The sequence below is a fragment of the Nelumbo nucifera genome, chromosome 2, assembly GCF_055504915.1.
Source record: "Nelumbo nucifera cultivar China Antique chromosome 2, China Antique-T2T, whole genome shotgun sequence".
In the NCBI taxonomy this organism is placed as follows: domain Eukaryota; kingdom Viridiplantae; phylum Streptophyta; class Magnoliopsida; order Proteales; family Nelumbonaceae; genus Nelumbo; species Nelumbo nucifera.
Genome location: NC_142650.1, coordinates 43,543,342 through 43,562,152, shown reverse-complemented (window position 1 = coordinate 43,562,152; position 18,811 = coordinate 43,543,342). Strand labels below are relative to the sequence as shown.

Here is an 18,811-nt window from a genome sequence, read left to right as displayed (position 1 = left end):
AAAAAGCAAAAAGCAGGCAAAGGATAGATAGAGGTGTAAAATGGGCCCCCGTGGGCAGCCCGCCCTAAAGGCGTTCCGTGTCGTGCTGGGCGAGCCGCCATGGGTCGTGTCGTCCTCCCCGGTGGAAATTTTGGGGGTCGGCCTGGCATGGCCCAGGCCCAAGCGAGCCTGTGTTGTATCGTGCCGGCACGCGGACCTGAGTCGGGCCGGGCTGTAGGCCGTACTGTGGGTTTCGATCATGTCGGGTTGGGCCACATGGCGGGCCTTGGGCCTAGGTTGACCGGGTTGCACAGTTTTTTTTTATTTTGATTTCTTTTCTAAGTAAAATTGTAAAACTAAAATATTTAACCTTCCTATGGATTTTGGGAATTAGGAACTATTTAAAGAAACGAGAAATCTAAGTTATTTAATATATAAATGAAAAATAAATACTTAACCAAATTGAAATAAGAATGATGGAATAACAAATTGGAAGAAAAATAGGAATTTTATTTTATTTAAATTCGAATGGTACAAATTAGTGAATTACAAATACAATGATTGGATCATTGCATACTTGGATGAATGAAATATAAAAATGGAATAAATTAATAAAATATAAAAAATACAATATGGTTACAAATTGAAAATACAAAACTACATTGTTAAAAAATTAAAAAAAGTATATCAAATAAATTAAATAAAATTTAAAAATTTTACAATAATTTGAAAAAATGAAAAATTCTACAAGTAGTCAAATTCATGAATCATCATTCATGACTTTCATCATCTACTTCGAGTGAAATGTCTGGTGTTGTTTCATGCCTTCCCTTGTCTTATAATCTATCTTCTGCATCTAGCCAATCCTTGAAGCAGATGCACATCTCTATGCTCCCATCGTTCATGCAATTTATTTTGTCATCCAACACCCTAGTACCTACACTAAAGCAAGACTCCGATGGAACTGTAGACATCGGAGGGGTTAGTAGATCATGTGCCATGGCGGCGAGAACTAGATAATTTTTCGAGTGTTCACTCCACTAAGCTAAAATATCAAAATTATTTGATACTTCACCTAAATTAGAAAAATTTGCTTGCAACTAAAAATTAAGTTCAGTAAATGAACTTGTTGTAGAACTAGCAAATTTCTACCTTCTACTTAATAAATAAAAAAGCTTTTCTCTTCTACTACTGGGCTCAAAGTCAGAAGGAGAAGAAGAAGAAGATGAATTATTTCCTACAACTTCATATTCATACAAACTGTACATTTCAAATAATAAATTATTAATTTCTTCTTTTTTATTTCCTATATCAATATTCATATTTTCATAATATGTTTCAAGTAAAATATCTAAACCATCTTTCATAATCCTAGGGTCTAATATTGTAGCTAAACAATAAAGGGGAGAAATGTTCTCCCAATATTTTTTAAATTTATTTGCCATAATTTCAACAATACATTAAAATTGTGGATTATTTTTATATTTGGCAAAACAATCACTAATTACCATTAATTGATATGGTAAATTACAACTAGTTGGATAATAAATTCCAAATAATTCATTTGTTGCATAAAAAAATATTTAAAAAAATATCTTATACAAACTGTCATTTCCCAATCTTCCTAAAATATCATATCACTAGGCATTTTTAAATTATAAAAATCAGAAAGAATTTGTTTATGAGATATACAACTTTCTAACATAGCATAGGTAGAATTTCACCTATGCTTTGCATCTAATATAAAATGTTTATATTTTAAACCATAATTTTTGCGTAAATATTTAAATTATTGTTTTCTTGCCCCATAACTTTTTATATATATAATACAATTTCTAATTTTTTAAATATGATTTGAAATAATATTCAATGCATATTGAATACATAAATTTAAGATGTGGCATGCACATCTAATATGAAATAATTTACCATTTAGGCATGGTTTTAATTGAGATTTTAAAATATTTATTGCAGAATCATTATTGCTAGCATTATCAAAACTTATTTAAAATACTTGCAGTAATAGCTGGGCCACTATGTGGTCATTCAAGCCTAGTAAAACGTAGAATTCTTTTATGTAAAAGCCAATTTTCATCAATGAAATGGCCGGTAACACAAATATATATTAAATTTGGATGTCCAAACATCCGAAGTAATTGCAACTTTAGAAGTAAGATTTGCTAACAAATAAATTAAATTTTGTTTATATGAATAAAAAAATTTTAAAGCATCAGTTCTTATAGTATTCCTAGAAACTTTTTTATATTGTGGGTTTACAAAACTATGCAACCATTTTTCTAGCTTTGGATCTTCAACTAACATAAATGGTTGTTCTGCATGTACAATATACTTAGCAAGATCTTGCCTCATTTTTTCTTGTGAATATCTAAAAGTACCAAAACCAGTCCCCCTCCCAATCTGTGTTTGGGTTGTTTCTCTCCCGTCATCTTCCTCTCGCTCATGTGTGAGTAGATGTCTGCTCAAATGACTCGTACCACCCTTGCTACAATAAATAAAGTTTTTCCTACATTTTTGGCAAACAACCCATTTCTCTTCCCCTCAATATCATCTACTTTGAAAATTTTCCAAATCAGGCTACTCAGCTTAGAAGCCCTCCTTTTTCCCATAGTATTACTACTTTTGGGGGTGAGAGTTCTATTTCCATTGACATTAAACATATCAGTGCTAACACTAATACTATTGTGATATGATTGAATGTCATCCATGGTGAACATGTTGGGGAATCGATTTTGAGAAGGGCCGGCCATTTTTTTTAATTCTAAAAAGATAAAAATTAATCTAATTCGACTTACCCGGATTGTCGGTTCAAAATCCCAACTTGATTTCAATGGTTGAAGCCTTTCAACGTCCAAGCCTCCTGAATTGAGCTGGTTGAGCAAGCCTTCTTCTTGTTGAAAGTCGAAACTTCAATAAAGTTAAGACTTGAGAATTGGAGAATGCAGAATCAGACAATCAGCTAATCAGAATTTCTCAGATTGTAGATAATTGAGAATGTATGAGTATGAGAGAGAAAGAGAGAATTAAGATAATTGTTGAATTGGTGTGATGAGAATGGTGGAGGATAGGGCTATTTATAGGAATTGAACATAATTCAGTTGCCCAAAATACCCAAAAAAGTATTTGTTATTTAGTTGTTGGGAGCAAGGTTTAAAATTTTGATACGATATGCTTGATATGGGGCGTATCGTATCATATCTTTTAAAAACCGATACAGGATATGTATGGAAATTGGATGTTTCATCTTTTTTCATGCGTACCAGATCCATATTGGGGGCGAATCAGGGGTGTATTGGGCGTATCGGTAGCATATCGATGAAAAAGATACGGTAAAAAACTAAAAAAAAATTAAAGGGGAAAAGCAAGCTTCTTTTCCCCGAAATAAGCCTTATTTCACCCCCAAATGACTCTAAAATTTCAAACTTCATTCTTAAAGTGCTAGAGTTGCATAGTTTTGCAATAAACAAGTGTGAATCGTTAATTTTTTTTTTTAAGATTTTTCAAATTTTGAAAAAATATGACAAAAGTAGGTAAACTTTTTCAATCCTTTATAATATCTTGTGATTTCTTTTTTTTTCTTTGATGTTTTAATTTATGTTGATCTACATTTCTTACATTCAAAATCACAATTTTTTTGTGCTATCAACAGATTTATGGAAATTTCATGAAAATATTTGGGGAAAATATAAATTAACAAAAAATTTGAAAGTGTAAGTTTTTTCTTTGCCTATAAAGACTAAATATGTTTTAGATCTATGGATTTATCTATCATATCCATAGAGCAATTGAAATTTCTTCTTTAATATATTTTCTGATTTTTTATATTTTTAGAATTAAAAAATAAATAATAATTAATTATATTTTATCATTTGGTCATAACAATTGAATATATTATAATTCTATGGGTGATCTATCATATCCATAGACCAATTGAAATTTATTCTTTAATAACTAATTTTTGAATATATGATATAATATTTATTTATTTATTTATAATTTTTGGAAATGAATAATAACTAATAATTATTTAAACAATAAATAATTATTAATTATATTTTTCACATAGAAGTTGTGCCAATGCATGTTTTATGGTTGGATAGGAGAGTTAGGTTTTTCTCATCCCATAAAAATTAAAACTTAAGAATTTATAATTAAGCATAGGATTTTTAATGAAATTATAATTAGCTATAATATATTTCTTCATAAAATCATTAAAATATATTAATTTAATGTATATACACCTCATTGAGGTCTTATATTTAGTGTTATTGATGTATTTTATGATTTATTAAAGTATTTATAGTGTTTCCAAGCATATCTATGTATATCTTAGTTTTTCTCCGATATGCATGCGTATCCAAGGCATATCCCGATACGTATCTTAAAATTGCCTTTCTAATACACTTGGCGCTTCCGATACTTTGAACCTTGGTTGGGAGGGGTATTTTGGTCATTGTAAAGTTACTTATAACTCTACCCAAAATGCCCCCTAAACTAGTTGTTATATAGCTATTGGGGGGCATTTATGTCATTTTTTCAACCCCATAAGCAAAATATAGAAATACCCCCCCTAATATGGTTGTTTATAGCTGTTGGGGGGGTATTTCTGTAACCCCCCCATTGGGCCCCTTTGGGAGGGGGGCCCAACAGCTATATTCTCGAGCGGGCCGAGCATGGCCCGTGATGGGCCTGGTGGGCCATACCGACACGCGGGCCGCGGGCGGCACGACACGTGCTGTCGTGCCTTGCCGTGTCGGCCCATGGGCCTTGAACCCCCGGTCCAGCACAGCATGGACCTCCATGCCGGGCCTGGCATGGCCCATTAATTGTCGTGCCGGGCCGCAGGCAGCCCCAACCCGATTTACACCTCTAAGTATAGATACCAAAACAAAATTGGATAGATATTTAGGGGAGGAATGTGAAGATCAAGAAAAATAAATCATTTGACATGACTTGGCGGAAAATTAATTCCTCTAGATATCAAGTACTTTCTATGATGGCTCAAGATTTATTAGTTATGCTTGTATCTACAGTTGCATCTAATTTGGCTTTTAGCACTAGAGGTCGTGTTCTTGATTCATTTTGTAGTTCTCTAAATCCAAGAGTGGTGGAATCTATCATTTGTGGACAAGATTTGCTACAAAAATCACATTGTAAGCTTCATTTAGATGACAATTTAGATGAACTTAAGAGTATGGAATTAGGTTAAGTTTTTGTTTTTTATTTTATTTTTCTTGTTCATGTTTATTTTGTTATCTTAATTCTAATTGGTGTTTGTCTTAATCTTTTTTGCAAAGATATCATGTATTAGTAAGTAACATCCTCTAATAATTGAGTGTTGGCATCAATAAACCGAAATTGCTTAAGTGTTGAAAGATACATCTTCTTTATGGACCTTGTTGAATATTTATGGTTGTGGACCTCATTGAACTTAAACTTTCATGGTTGTGGACCTTATTTAATGTTTATCGTTGTGAACTTTATCATTAAGCTTAAATTTTTATTGTTGTTGATTTTGTTGAATGTTAAACCTAAATTTTATATGGTTATAGACCTTGTTGAATGGCCAAGTGTTGAAAGATAGCTCTTCTTTGTAGAAATATCTTATTGAATGTTTTATGTTGATTGGTTAATAATCTAATAATTTTATGATATACATATATATATATATATATACATTAAATGATTGTCTTTACCACCAGAGGCTTGACCAATGCCTATGTAGGTTGATTGGTACGTTAAATGTCAAGTGCCAAGCGTTCATGGAATTTGTGGTAGTCTGTTAAAAGTCAAAACTGCCACAAGAGGCTTGACCAATGCAAAAAATCAATCGGATTATGGCTTATTTGCTTTAGTAACAGGTGAAACAATCACTTTTCTTGGAGTTAAGCAAGGTTTAATCCCCTTGCTATTTCCTTGTCAGGTATTCAGGTTTGGATAAAGCACTTTCTAAGTTTCTAAGTATATATACTATCAGCTAGTCTCATGGATTTGAAGTCTGAATTGTTCTTATTCTTTGATTCTTCTATTTCTCCATAGGTTCTGATGGAGGGTGATTTGGCCCGACCTCGCAGCACCGGTACACGTGGGCATGACCTTGCTCAAACAGTGACTCAGCATGATAGCGCAATGAGCGTGAGCATAGCTCGGAGGGAAAGTCTCACCGAGTTCAGCTCGGCAACTCGGCGAGTAAACTACTCATCGGGAGCCGCCTTACCCGCACCTCCTCCCTAGGGTCAAGGCACTTCGGGGGGTCCCGAGTTCGGGGCGCCCCGACCCCTTTTAAGACCCGAGCTCCTCCCAATGGACCTTGGGCCACTCCCAGGCAAGAACGCACCGATCCTTCCCCGGACACCCCGAGGCCCAAGCACCTCGGGTCAGCTAGCTCGGCACAACCGGCTAGAGGCGGCCTGTCACTCAAAGGATAACCCGGCTCAGGGTAGTTCAGTACACCACAGGGGGGCTTCCTGCTCGACCGCCATACCCGACAAATCTGTGGACAACAGGCATGTCCCTCTCGCCGCGTCTGCCACCTTTAGAAAGGTGTCCTGCACCTAACAAATACGTACCCTGCAACGACGGCCCCGCGCGTGCCACCTCAGCCTTGCTTGTAACGGCTGTGGCAGACTGATAGTGGCGGTTATACCTGCCCTGTCAGAAGTCAGAGGGCCTGAAGCAACGAAATTCGGTTATAAGGGGCTTATTCTCAAGGAACAAGGTATCTTCGAATCACTTGCGTAACCTGCACTCTTAGCCTCCGTTCTCCTTTTGCTTCTTGCACACAATACTAACTTAAGCATCGGAGCGTTCCCGTCGGGAAACCCCCCGAGAGTTCGTCCTCTTTCCTCTCGTCTCAGGTACCTCTCAGGAGCCACGCAAGCGCCAGCTAGGAGTGACCGGATTGCGTTACATCATTTGGCGCCGTTTGTGGGAAACGCTTCAAAAGGCCTTTCTCTCTAAACTTTCTCAGTTCTTTTCTTCCTCGAAACAATCCAACGCTCATGGCTTCCTCTAGCAACGTCGGACGAAGCACGGAAATGGATAACTCCAGGGAACAACCCTATCTTCCTACTGTTTGTATCGGACAGTTCACCGTCCCCCTCTCAGCGGACGGAATACCCAGCTAGAATGTGCCTCTCACAGTGGCACCTGTCGTCGCCCCACTCCCTGCTACAGTCGAAGCGACGTTCACCGAACCTTCGGTCGTGCCCCCAACGGCCAGCTCAAACCAACTAGAGGACTTGATGCAGTGCATGCGGGCCATGCAGGCCCAAATGCAACAGTTCCAGCAACTTCAGCTCTATCAACAACACGTACTGCACTAGGTCTCCCAGTATCAGTATCAACAGTAGTTCCCCCAGCTGCCTCAACCTCAACTTCAACAGTCGCAGTTCCCGCCTCGGCACCCAGCCTCGCAGCAAGATAAGTCTCGCTACCAGGACGAGCACCCCTCTGGCCAAGGAGAGGTCCCCCAAAACTTCCTAAAAAACCAGGCCTCCCCCCGCAGCAGACGAGAGAGACCGGCTACCCCGATCTCACCGCGGGCGGACAGGTTGGGAGGACCCCAGCTCGCCAGGTCTACGTCACCTCGGCAGTCGAAGTTTGAAGCCTCGCTCCTTGAGAACCGGTTCGAGGTCCTGGCAACAGACTCCAAACAGGACCCCTCTGTCCGCAGCCATCACCAGCAGACCGGGCTACTTCCTGCACAAACCATTCCGGACAGCGCAGAGGTGAGCAGCACGGACGCCGAGCCCACCAAGAAGCAGAGACGTCGCTGCCGAGCTCGCTGATCTGTCACCCGCGATTTGCCTGAACTCATGGGCAAAGAAGAGGTAAGCCCGACCGAAGTCAAAGCTCCCCTCCTCTCGGTTCCATCCCCCATGTCTTCCGAACTTCTGGCAGTCCCAATGTCCAAAGACTTCAAGCTCCCCCCCCCCCCCCCCCCCCCCCCCCCCCCCCCCCCCCTCTTGACAAGTATGACGGGTCGTTTGACCCAAATGATCACGTAGATGTCTTTCAGTCACAGATGCACCTGGCGCGAGCCAGTGAATCGTGCATGTACGTAGCCTTCTCCACTACTTTTTGGGGAGCAGCCCGCACGTGGTACCGAAACTTGGCACCTGGGTCGATAAGAAGTTGGGCGCAGTTCGCACAAGCCTTCACGTCCCACTTCGTCACCAGAAAACGGTGCCCGCGAACTGAAGAAAGTCTCCTCAGCTTAGTGCAAAGAGAGGGAGAGTCCATCCGGGGCTATATCAAGCAGTTCAACGATGCTTGTATGCAGACACCGCGCCTGGACCCCGCAGTACGCCTTGTAGCAGCCAAGAAAGGCATGACACACAAAGAGTTCAAATGGCACATGGTTGTCAACCAACCAGTGACCATAACCGAGTTTCTGAAGCTTGCGGACAAGTTCATAGCCACCAAAGAGAAGATCAACCAAAAGGGTGAGGGTGCGCCCGAAAAAAGAAAGAGGGAAGGAGAGCTTTCCAGTCAAGGGGATAGCCGAAAGAAAAAGGACACAGCTCGGGGGGCAAGGCTGGGTCAGTTTCCTCGACCTCCTGTAGCGGACCAAGCTGATTACACCCCACTGAACGCGAAGCGGGCTAAAATCTTGATGGCGATCAAGAACACCTCGTACGTGAAGTGGCCACCCCGTCTGAGGGGGAATCCCAATGAAAGGAATAAAAACCTGTATTGCAGTTTCCACAAAGATCACGGTCACAGTACCGAGAGTTGTAAAAACCTCCGCGATGAGATAGAGGAGCTCATCCGTTGCGGGTATCTAAGAAACTTTGTACAAAATAATAATAATAGTAATAAAACAGGTGGGCAAGGGGAGATGGTAAGGATTTCCCAGAGTCCAGCAGCAGGCCGGCCGAACAACTGCAGAGGTAGCCTCCGGAGGAGAGGCCAGTTCAGGGGACCATCCACATGATAGTGGGAGGTTCGATCGTTGCGGGTTGCACTTCAGCAGCAGCTCGGGCGTCGGTTCGCGAGGCCACCCGGGAGGAGCAGAACCCCCCAAAGTGGCCGAGGACAGAAGAGTCAATTTTCTTCACAGAAGATGATGCGCAAGGGGTCCACTGCCCCCACGACAACGCGCTCGTAATAAAGCTAAGAATCAACGACTTCGAGGTCAGGCGCGTACTCATCGACTCAGGCAGCTTAGCCGACATCCTCTTCAAAGTTGCGTTTGACTAGCTCCAGTTGTAGAGAGGCGACCTGAAGCCCGCAGACACTCCTTTGGTAGGCTTCAGCGGAGAGGAAGTCTGGCCCCTTGGGAAAATAAGAGTACCTGTGGAAGTCGGCACGTGGCCTTGTGTGGTCAGGTTCAAGCACGACTTCTTGGTGGTCGCGACCCTCTCCCCCTACAATGCCATAGTAGGTCGACCGATTACCCATGTCCTACGGGCGGTGGTCTCCACTTACCATTTGGCTATGAAGTTCCCAACCGACTTCGGTGTGGGAGTAGCACGGGGCGACCAGCTCGAGTCCCGTAAGTGTTACGTCGCCGCCCTGAAGGGAAAAACCAAGGTAGCCAATAACCTCGAGCTGGAGCGGTCAATGGAGCAAGGCGAAGAACGAGCCGCGCCAACAGAAGAAACAGTCGCGGTTCCGACCTCAGCAGTGGACCCAGCTCGAACGCTTCAGATCGGCGCTTCCGTCCAGGAACCTCTACGATCAGAATTGTTAGGCCCGTTAGACAGAAGAAACGCAACCTAGCCCCGGAGCGGTGGAAAGCGGTCGACGATGAGGTCAAAAAGGTCCTCGCAGCGGTAGACGATAAATTTATAGTTAATATTAGTTTGTTATATAGTAAGACAAGTTTTATTACTTCTCATATTCAAAAATAAATAAAGTATATACCTTGTATTTTTCACAAACTATTTAAATGCACCCTAAACTCTCAAAACGTACTTATATATACGTTGTTGACCTTTGAAAAGTCTAACAGATAAATTTTAAAAGATAAAAATGCCCATAATTGTTGATTAAAATTTCAAAACATATAGTGATGTTGTTCGATCCGAGGTAGGTCTTGAATTGAGGTCGCAATCAGATAATCTTTCCAACTGGGTGGAATCAAAGTGAAAGGACAAAGCTGTGCTCCAAGATCTGAAATCAAGAAAGTGGTCAAAGGCCCAAGGAGTTATCCCTAGGTAGATACTCTGACATTCAAGTTAGTTGAGGACGATGGGTGGTCGGGCCGAACAGTTAGAGAACAACGCTAGTCCGAGCAAAGTAACAATGCATAAGTCAAAAGTTTGATTCCTTACCTTGAGCGGGAGGTACCTTTTTATAACCGGAAATGCATGTCCTAATCGGATGAGGTTTCTAGGGTCGTCAGGATGAGGTTGCCCGCCGAGATCTTCGGGATAAGACCTAATCTCCAGCAGAGTTGTCTTTATCCGTACGATGCTCTCCTGTCTTGGTCACACTTATCCGCGTATCATGGTACCGACGTGGCCGAAGTGCTTATCCACATGATGTGGTTTTGTCATGGCTGAGGTGATCAGGCAGACGCGGAGGTGCCACGTGGCATTCGGAGCCATATCAACCATAACCCCCCAAAGGTCTTCGGGATAAGACCTAATCCCCAAAGGAGTTGTCCTCATCCGTATGATGCACCCTTGTCTTGGTCGCTCTTATCCGCGTGATGTGGTGTTGATGTGGCCGAGGAGCTTATCCACATGACGTGGTGCTAACATGGCCGAGGTGATAAGGCAACCGCAGAGGTGCCACATGGCATCCGAAGCCTGTTCAACCATAAATCGAACACAAATATTTCAAGAGATTAATAAAAAATGGAGAAATAAATCCAGATTAGTGACCAATCATTGAAAGAAAGAAACCAATTCTGAGCACGAGAGAAAGAGCTTTTGAGGACTCTCCAACGCAAATCCATAAAACACCAAAACGAAGGGTCAAACCTTCAACAGAGATAAACTCGACAAGAAGCTCCCGAACAAACCATACCAACAACTAAGCCAATAAGTAGTAAAGAAGAGAATTGATTGCCAAACTTAAATCTGTTCATTGGCAATCAACAATTGTAAACTTCTAATCGTTCTAAAGCCAAACAGGATTTCCTACTCATTTTTCCTATCCGTCGTGAATTGCAGTCACTCATCTCTATTATGAAATTTCGAAGATGCAACCGCCATTAAAGCATGAAAATCCATGTACGAAATGGAAGGAATTGTCGCATAACTTGCGCCCTCATAATTTAACACGTGATAGATATATTCTTAAGGGTAAACTTAAAAGGGTGAATGATGGTTCAGCCCCCAAGGTCAGAATTCATAGGCCTAAAGTACAATTAGGATAGGTGCCAACTTGGAGTTGATGCCTTCATGGACGGGCATTGGTGCATAGGGTAGGGGTAATTGACCTTTTGAAATATTGTAAATCTGGAGTGAAAATCAGAATTATGCAATGGGTCTATCTATACTTCTCTATAAAAAAAGGGAGGGGGGGAAGGAAGTCTTTAAATGAAAATGAGATTGGAGATGTTCCCACATGACACAATGAGATGGAGTTCATATCTCCTCCCCAAGAGGTGTCACCCCACAACATCCCATAACACATCATCACCGTGTATTGGGAACATCTCCTGGTGATGACATCATCGGTTCTGGGGATATGCTGTGGGACGTTGTGGGGCAGCCCCTCGTGAGGAGGGGAACGGGATCTGCTCCTCACACTTGGACGCCTCACATGCACATCCACCATGTATTGGGAACATCTTCCGTGAATAATAACTTAAAAGTATGGGAGATGTTCCCAATGCATGGCAGGATGTGCGTGTAAGGCACGTGTGAGGCGCCCTATGTGAGGAGCAGATCCGATCTCGTGAGGAGGAGATTTGAACTCGCTAAGATGTGCATTTGGGTGCAAATGATGCTGGCGTTTGAGCTGTGATAAAAGTAAGGTACATCTATCGGGTCCGGATGTAGTAGCCTCGTTAGGTAAGCACAATGAGTGAGCACGTAATAACTGTGTGACACATGTCCTAGTTAATGCATGCCTTTCATCCAAACATTTTTGTTCCGTTACACAAAAATTATCCATTATTTTCTTATCTTTGTCAAAATAATTAAAAATAAAAACAATAAAAAAGAAAAACCTAAACGTGGTGGGAATTATGACTCATTTATGTTTTTTTTTTAATTATTTTGACAAAAATAATAAAATAATGGATAATTGAGCAAAAATGTCTATCACACAGCTGTTGCTTGCTCACTTATTGTACTTACCTAATGTGCCACTACATCCGAACCCACATATGATTGTCACACATCGTGCTTACCTAACGTGCCACCCGGATCCACATCTGTCGGTCCATCCTCTCACATAAATATATGATGCTGCTGACGTTTGAGCAGTGATAAAAGTAAGGTAAAATGTATTGAATTAGTGCAACGGGACTCGTCGTCATTTTGGCGAGTCCGGATCTATCGACCGAGTTCAGCTTCCGTCACAGCAAAAGCCTAATAAGCAGTCTTTACAGCCTTATCTTCATACTTAGAGCAATCCATGTTTGAATATGACCGGCAAGCAATGTATTGTGGTTAGCAGATTCGATCATTCGAACTCCCACCGTAAAAATCCTCTTTTACCGAAAAAAAAAGTAATTGTACAGTACCAATTCAGATCCGGGGTACGCTAGCTCTTCCCAAACGGGATGTTCTGCCCACTATTCTTTACCCGCCGTGAAATTTGGGCCGTTCAGCTCTTCCATCTATAAAAATCGATGTTGCATCTATTGTTGTTTCCGTCCGTCCAGAGGAACCGGAGGCCGGAGGGAGTTAAGTATCGTCGTCTTCCTGTGGATACTGTGACTGTGTGTGTGTGTGAGAGAGAGAGATGGCTATGGCACCATTTGTCTAGGGATTGCAGGTCGAAAGCTTCAGTTTCCCTCCAACCGTAAAGCCACCCGGTTCAACCAAGACCATGTTCCTCGGTGGTGCAGGTATATATTTTAATTTTGTTTCTTTTCTTTTTCAATAAAGAAATAAGGAATCATGATATCATTTGTTCCTTGCTTTTGTATGTCTCACTCTCAATGTGAATGCGTAGGACATATACATATATACTTCAGTATTTCACTGGTTTTTAAGTAATTATAATCACTCTTCATTTTTGGGGGCAGGTGTGAGGGGTTTAGAACTAGACGGTCAGTTCATCAAGTTTACGGCCATCGGTGTGTACCTGGAAGACATAGCTATTCCGTCACTCGCTGTTAAGTGGCGGGGCAAGACTGCCGCAGAACTGACAGACGCTATCGACTTCTTCAGAGATGTTGTCACCGGTAAATCATTAACAAAGTAACAACAACAAACAATAGTACTCTCAGTTAATTAATTCCTTGACAAATGACGACAATATTGCAACACACGCAGGCCACCGCCCACCGAGGCAGTATTGATTCATCGACTGTATGCATGGCAGCATAAATTAATAAAACTAAATCATAACTATAAAAACGAATTGAACGAACGTTTTTAATCCAAGAGCAGATCTCCATTTCTAATTTTCTCTTTTCTATCGGAAATTCTGGACTCAGATTGCCACAATATGAAGTCGTTGTGATAGAATGATATATATCATGATGATTAATTAATATATATGGTTCTGTCATCTGTGCTCGTGGGTATGTAGGTCCCTTTGAGAAATTCATACAGGTGAGGTTTATCAGGCTGTTGACGGGTCCGCAATACTCAGAGAAGGTGATTGAGAACTGCGTAGCATATTGGAAATCTGTGGGAATTTGCGCTGACGCAGGGGCAGAGGCCAAGGCGGTGGAGAAGTTCATCCATGTCTTCAAGGACCAAGTCTTTTCACCCGGAGCTTCTATTCTATTCACACAATCACCCCTTGGATTCTTGACGGTCAGTCCCTAGCTAATTGGATCGTTTCTTCATTTCTCTTTCTTTTTCTCTTCTTATCCTGAAGATCGGCTTCTCCAAAGATGAGTCCATACCTGAACAAGGAAATGCAGTAATAGAGAACAAACCACTGTCCGAAACAGTGTTGGAGACGATCATTGGCAAGCATGGTGTTTCACCTGCAACGAAGCGGAGTTTGGCTGAGCGGGTTTCTGGTTTATTGAAGGATTTTGACGCTGAGAATGAATTGAAGGTCAATGGAGAAGCATACCTGGTGAAGGATGGCAAGAAAATTGAAATAATTTCTGGAGGAGATTTCAAGGCAGTAGGCGCCTAGCTGCAGCTGGGGGAGAGAATTAATAAAAATAAATCCTAGTTCTGTTGTTAGTTGTTTCTTGTTACCATCTCCTTGCATGATAACTATAATGATCATATTTTAGTTATCAGGCCGGGATTATCAACCTTTAATAATCCCATTAAATAAAGTTGCCACTTGGCAAGTTCGTTGCAGTTGCAGAGTTGATAGCCAAAAGATGTAATGAGGTTTTAGGGTTTGGGGTGCAACTTTTCTGGGTTAGGGATAGGTTTAAATTTTAAGAAGGCCAACCTGAAGCCCAAACCCTCGGGCCAACCCGAGTTGCACCCTATTTGGGGTCATATCTTTAAACACCTAGACTGCTTGTTAAATATCCCAGTCTACCATGATTAAAGAGCTGTTAAATGAAAGATTTTGAGGCTTTTTAGTCCTATTGTGCTTTATTAAATAAATGTTTTATACGACATTTTCATTGAAAAAAAAAAAGTGGTTAAAAACATTCTTTTATCATTTTTTGACAGCTAGCTAGGTGCCATTAGGCAACTGAATAGTGAAAAATGCCAAGTGTTAGGGAAAACATAATAAATACGTTATCCTCAAGCCCCAATAAATAACTTTCAAATAACATGAGAAAAATGTTTATTTGATAAAAGGTTTAACTAAACAACATTTGGAAATGCCTAAATGGCGGTGAGTTATGGCTGTTTTTAGATAAATACCAATGGAATTAAACACCATTTTAAGTGCAAAAAGAGATTAGACTTTCATGAGCTTTTTAGGGTATATGTTTTTTTGGCTTCCCATCTTTCACTGTCAAAGAGAGAGATCAAATTTTGGTATTCTAATGTTAAAAACCCAAAAGATCATACAAAAAGACTTACCAAATACCTAATAAATAAATTTTGATCTTATTGATCACAACTTTATATGCAAAGCCATGGTTTTCAAAACCATATCAGACTGGACGAACGGACCGGAAAAACCAGGAACCGGTTACTTTGACCGGTTCCATTTTCCCCCCAAACCGCTTTTTTCCCCAAAATCATTGATTTTGGTCAGCAAACCACTGAACCGGCCAGTTAACCGTTCAAACAATTTTGACCGTTTTTCAAATTTTTTAATTTTTTTTGCCAAAATGAGCCAGCCATTCGGGTCAAATGATCGGACCGTTCAAACTGGTAACCGGACCGCTGACCAGTTCGTTTTTAAAAACCATGTGCAAAGCATTTCATTTCTTCAAAATCATGCCATGTGATCCATTAATAGGTAAATGGACCAAACACAAATAGAATCAATCTATGTTTGAATTGGATTTCGATTAGAAAACCAATATCCGACAAATATTGAATATTGGAATTCGATTCTATATTCGAATATTTGATTTTAATTGAATTTGGCGAGCCATTAAGAAACATTAGTCTCACAAATAAAAAAATAAGAGAAAAATAAAAAGAAGAAATGCCAAACACCACTAAAACAGATCCTAGAGGAAGTGGACCTAAGAACACCAATGAAGTGATTCAAAACCAACAAAAAAAATCTTAAGAGAAATAATGAAGAAAAAATAGAAGATAGAAGCAACAAGAACAAATTTCCTTGACCATGCATTCTTGCGAAAATAAATAACAAAAAAATTCGTGCATCCTTACATTCCTATGAAGACAAATAACAAAAAAGGGAAAATTTCTGATTAATATCATGTACTTTGCACCTAGTGGTACTTTGGTCCCCGAACTTTAAAATACAATAATTCAGTATTCGAACTTTCAAAATGTGATAATTAAGTACTTGCCATTAACTAGTTGTTAATTAGCCATTAGGTGATATTTTAAAAAGGCACAAATGCCCTTCAAGTGTCATCTAATTTTCTTTATCAACTATACCAACATTGACCAAAAAAAAATTAAAAGTCCCAAATCCTTGCTTCTTCCATTCAAGAAAGTTGGGGTTACGTTTGAGTGGGCATTCTAGTGACCCCCAACATTCTTGAATAGAAATAGCAAGGATTTGGGACTATTAATTTTCTTGCTTAATGTTTGCATACTTGATAAAGAAAATTAGATGACACTTGAAGGGCATTTGTGTCTTTTTAAAATGTCACTTAATGATTGATTAACAACTAGTTAACGGTAGGATCCGGATTGTCACATTTGAAAGTTCGGTACTGAATTATTGTATTTTAAAGTTTGGGGACCAAAGTGACACTAGACCCAAAGTACATGGTACTAATCGAAAATTTTCCCTAACAAAAACGTGTAGACCCATTGTTCCTAGTACTTGGAGCAGATCTTGATAAACAAAAAAGGCATGCTAAATTGCTTTGTTTGTGAGATACATTGGATTTATTAACCACACTCTAATCAGAAATTAACCACAGGATTGAGATTTCATTCCCAAGGGAGGGGCAGGGAATGGCCATTCCCTCAAATGGGGGAATGTCATTCTAGCAGGAATGAGAATGGGACTCTGATTTTGCCAAACCAAACAGTTGTAACTGGAATAGCCCATTCCTATTCCAATTATGGACCCCTATTCCTTTAAACCAAATGGGGCTTTAGATAATTCAAAGGATGGGTCTTCTTAGAGGATGTTTGGTTCCATTGGCATTTATTGAAAAAGCACCAACACATCAGTGCCACATGGGTGTTTGTGTTTATTGCATATGAAACCACTATGTGGTTTCACAATTTATCAAATAAACACCAAGAATCTAAAATGCTTGGTTTCATTCTCAAGGATTGAGATTTCATTCCCAAGGGAGGGGCAGGGAATAGCCATTCCCTCAAGGGAATTCATTCTAACAGGAAAGGGAATGAGATTCTGATTCCACCAAACCAAACAATTGGTGTCAGAATAGTCCATTCCAATTCCAATTATGGACCCCTATTCATGCGAATCAAACAGGGCCTTAGATCATTCAAGGTTTTTGTCTTCTTAGAGGATGTTTGGTCCATTGGCATTTATTGAAATTGTGTTTATTGCATATGAAACCACTATTTGGTTACCTTTTTATCAAATAAATACTAAGAAATTGAAATGCTTGGTCTTTTGTGCATGGGGCATTTGTGGAAACGTCAAATTTTCGTTTCTCCTAACGCCCAACATTTCTTTCATGCTTTTATGGGTATTAATCTAAGGTAGGAAGCAATAAATGTTTAAAATGATGCCCAATCAAACAAAAAAAAAACAAGAAACATTTAAAATAAGATAGTATAGATAAATGTTTAAAGTAATAAATGACCCCACTATAAACTCCAATGGAACCAAACATACACTTAGTCGCTTGATCTCGAGCAAGCCTCCTTTCTCTTTTCAAAAATGTTGTTAATGTCCCACTGTTGGAATGCCTATCTTATAACTTATAACAAAATCAATACATGGTAGAAATTGAATAAGCCCTTCTGATAATCTTGATCAACAAAGCAATAATCACACGGAAAGAGAAGGAAAATGACTACTATTGTTGCTGGTTCTTGAAATTTTGACATCTAAATAATTCGCCTTTTGACTGGTTTTAAAAGCGAGGGAAAGCTCCTGTTTATGGTGAATTTCAAAAGCCCTGTTAACCTATCATGTTTAGGTTTCTATTTATTACAATTTCTAAGTCATAAAACTGCACTGCAGTACATCCCATGGTCCCTGTTCCACTACATCATTCAATATCTCAAAAGGCTCGCTTCTTCCTTCCTTCCGTAAGGCAATGTTTTCACAACTTTTTGTTTGTTTCCTCTAGACCAAAAAGTTACCTCATATCTTTTAGGGATCCGACAGATCAAATCCAAATCTATTTCTAAAAATCCCATAAGAAAGGCATTCAATTTGTTGGTGTGGGTGATATTCTTAGATATGGGTTCTTAATTACACATAAATCAAATAAAAAACGTAGCCTAAATTTTATTTGTGGATGTGGATTGTGGTTTCTGAACAGAACATGTGGACCCAATTGTCCCATTCTTTTTATGTGGTTAGAATGAAATATGTAGGAGTGCAAATGAAAAAAAAATGCAAATTTTATTTTATTCTGCATTCGAGTCTTATTTTACTTCATTTGTACTGCAATTAAACAAAGTAAGGTAAAATTTGAAATATAAATAAATCAAATTTTGCACTCAAATAATTTGTACTACTATAATTTTGTATCGATGCAAATAAATTTGCACTGCAACTAAACATAGTTTGACATTCATAAGCTATTATTTCAATTAGGAGTTCAATTGCGGTGCATTCACTAATATTGGTCTCATTTAAATCTAAACCTCAACCAATCATATTAATTAATTTTCATTGGTTCATTTTTTATAAAGTGTACTTTCACACTAAACAAAGTGTTCTTACCATCACATTCTACCAACCACATCTTTTGTGGCATAGTGCAACAGATGCACCATAGATTTTGCCTTCAATTATACATGAAGTTAGAAAACAATTTGCAAGTTTTAATAAAAATTGAGTTATATTTTTTTTACCAAGAAAATTGAGTTATACTTTTATTTTTAAATTAATAGTCTTCATATTTTTCATTTTTATTTTTTATTTTTTGGTTCATCTATTTCTCTACCTGGAGGAAAACTTTTGTTTTTTTTAATTAGAATTTACAAATATTTTT

The 18,811-nt window shown here is 39.5% G+C and overlaps 1 pseudogene across 1 annotated transcript; it reads left to right on the top strand.

Moving 5' to 3' along the window:
- Nucleotides 1-12,852: 12,852 nt before the first annotated feature.
- Nucleotides 12,853-14,633, top strand: LOC104588657 (chalcone--flavanone isomerase-like; annotated as a pseudogene). Its single transcript, XR_016082790.1, has 4 exons — nucleotides 12,853-12,973; nucleotides 13,154-13,312; nucleotides 13,663-13,892; nucleotides 13,957-14,633. The product of XR_016082790.1 is annotated as a chalcone--flavanone isomerase-like (transcript).
- Nucleotides 14,634-18,811: the final 4,178 nt, after the last annotated feature.